Genomic DNA, 2,918 nt, shown 5'->3' with positions numbered 1-2,918 from the left:
TGAGGCATTGCAAATATTCAAAGAATTGGACTCCGGCATAAATGTCTTCCTTGATGAAAGTTCCATCTCAGAAATTTTACAATGACACTGACTACCACTTCTCGAAAACACCCCACCACAAAGGTTTGAATCCAGAACGATAAGCTTACAAAACTTATCACCATGTTGGTTTCTGATCACAACAGACGAAAGCCAAAATCCCAAGGAGACTTATTAATTATTCTCCCACTGTAAAGGTAGGTTCTCGAACATCCAACAAAAGGATAATAACTCGCTATAAAAATAAAATAAAATCAGGTTTAGTACCGTCCAAGTAAATCGTGGGCTGATTCTCTGTTCTACAATCAAATATAGTCTTATAAGCTGAGAACATTTCGCTAACTACAAAAAAAGAAATGTACATTTTTATTATGCAATAATTCAACTTGCTGAAGCTCTTGCAGTAAATCCTTCAGTCGTTAATAGATTATAAAATCGTATAGGTAACTTATAATTTGGTTTGTTAAATTTAAAAGTTTTTATTGAAGTATGGTAAAAATAAGTGGTGAATTAAAAGAATTTTTTATTAGATAATGTATTTAACTTGGGAAGAAAAGTATTTGGTCGTCGAACGAAGTAATTAAAGTTTTCAGCAAGATGAGTGAAATCCTAAAACTCAAATAAACCCTAGAGATATCTTTTGAAATTCTCAAATTCTATGTAACAACAACCCAATAAAAGAGCCCATTGTTAGTTCATTATTTGCCTCAATCCAAGAAAAGAAAAATAACGCCTTAAACCTTTCTTACCAATATTTTTATCTAACTCACTTACCTCCTTTTCTCCATCATAAAAAGTGGTTCTTTGCTTTGAGTCACTAATCGTTAAATAATCCGACGACTAGTCCTCATCAATTTTTTCCCACCAGCAAATTTTCCGGCGAGCTTTCGGGCAAGTTTCCAACATATTTTATGGCAAGTGATAGGTGAAATTCAGTTGAGTTTCAGCAAGTTTATCAATGAGTTCCCAAAGCGTTTTCAACGAGTTATGAAAAATTCATTGGTGAGTCGTCCAGCGAGTTTTTTGCATCCCTTCTCTTTATATTTTGATGGTTTTTGCTGGCCACACTACAAGAAAACACATGCTTAACGACGAAATTTAACGAGGAAAAACAATCCTCGTAAATTTGCGTCGAGTTTACGAGGAATTTACGTGAAAAACTAAAGTCATCGTTATTTCCTCGTAACGTAACGACAAAACTGTTTCGTCGTAAAGTGGATGTAACTTTACGACTATTTTACGAGGAAAAACTATTTCCTCGTAAATACGACGTAAACTTTGCGTGGTATTTACGAGGAAATAGTTTACGCGTATTTAGCGAGGAAATTTTTGAATCCAACAACTTTATAGGTGTTACACGTTTTTTTTGCCCACCTAATTAATTTTCGTCGTAAATTCATAGGAAAATTACAACTACCAGATTTGATTTTTCCTATAAATATGAATGTTTGAACATCATTTTAAACACACCAACAACAAAAAACGTGAAAGAAAAAAAATGGCTGGCTCCGGGACTATTTACGAGTTGCGGAAGTGGATGTATATGCATAGAGATGCTAACGGGAGAGTGACGAAAGAATACCTTGCGGGTCTAGAGACATTTATGCATCAAGCAGATTCAACACCGCTCGCCCAAGAAAGTGGTAAGATGTTCTGTCCTTGTCGGAAATGCAACAATTCGAAACTGGCAAACCGTGAAAATGTTTGGAAGCATTTAATAAATAGAGGTTTCATGGCAAATTACTATATCTGGTTTCAACATGGAGAAAGTTTTAATTATGATCAGAACGAAGCTAGTAGTAGTAATAGAATTTCCAGGAAAAAGAACCGGTTGATCATCATTTGCATAATGAACATAGTTACCATCAGGAGGAGATGGTAGATTATGATAGGGTTCATGATATGGTAGCTGATGCATTCGTAGCTCATGATGAAGATGAAGAACCTAATATAGATACAAAAAAGTTTTACGAAATGTTAAACGCGGCGAATCAACTACTTTACGGTTGTAGAGAAGGTCTCTCTAAATTGTCGTTAGCTGCTAGAATGATGAATATTAAAACTGATCACAATCTACCTGAAAGTTGCATGAACGAATGGGCGGACTTGTTTAAAGAGTATTTGCCGGAAGACAATGTGTCTGCTGATTCTTATTATGAGATTCAGAAACTGGTTTATAGTATTGGGTTGCCTTCGGAGATGATAGATGTTTGCATCGACAACTGCATGATCTATTGGGGAGATGATGAGAAGCTAGAAGAATGTCGATTCTGCAAGAAGCCACGATTCAAGCCGCAAGGACGGGGACGTAATAGGGTACCGTACCAAAGGATGTGGTACCTACCAATTACAGACAGATTGAAAAGATTGTATCAATCAGAGCAGACTGCTGGAAAGATGAGATGGCATGCCGAGCATACTCAGACGGATGGTGAGATGACTCATCCATCAGATGCAAGAGCCTGGAAACATTTCAACAAAGTACATCCAGATTTCGCTAGCAATATCCGGAATGTGTATCTCGGATTATGCACAGATGGATTTAGTCCGTTCGGAATGTCAGGGAGACAATATTCATTGTGGCCAGTCTTTCTTACTCCATACAACCTGCCACCGGAGATGTGCATGCAACGGGAGTTACTATTCTTGATCATATTAATACCTGGTCCGAACCATCCAAAAAGGTCCCTGGATGTTTTTAACAACCACTGATAAAAGAGTTGAAGGATTTGTGGTCAACAGGGGTGAGGACGTATGACTGTTCAACGAAGACGAATTTTACGATGCGAGCGATGCTTTTGTGGACCATAAGTGATTTTCCTGCCTATGGGATGTTGTCTGGATGGACTACACATGGGAGATTAGCTTGTCCATATTGT

The sequence above is a fragment of the Brassica napus genome, chromosome C6 (assembly GCF_020379485.1).
Source record: "Brassica napus cultivar Da-Ae chromosome C6, Da-Ae, whole genome shotgun sequence".
NCBI classification, from domain to species: domain Eukaryota; kingdom Viridiplantae; phylum Streptophyta; class Magnoliopsida; order Brassicales; family Brassicaceae; genus Brassica; species Brassica napus.
This window is presented reverse-complemented; position numbering follows the sequence as displayed.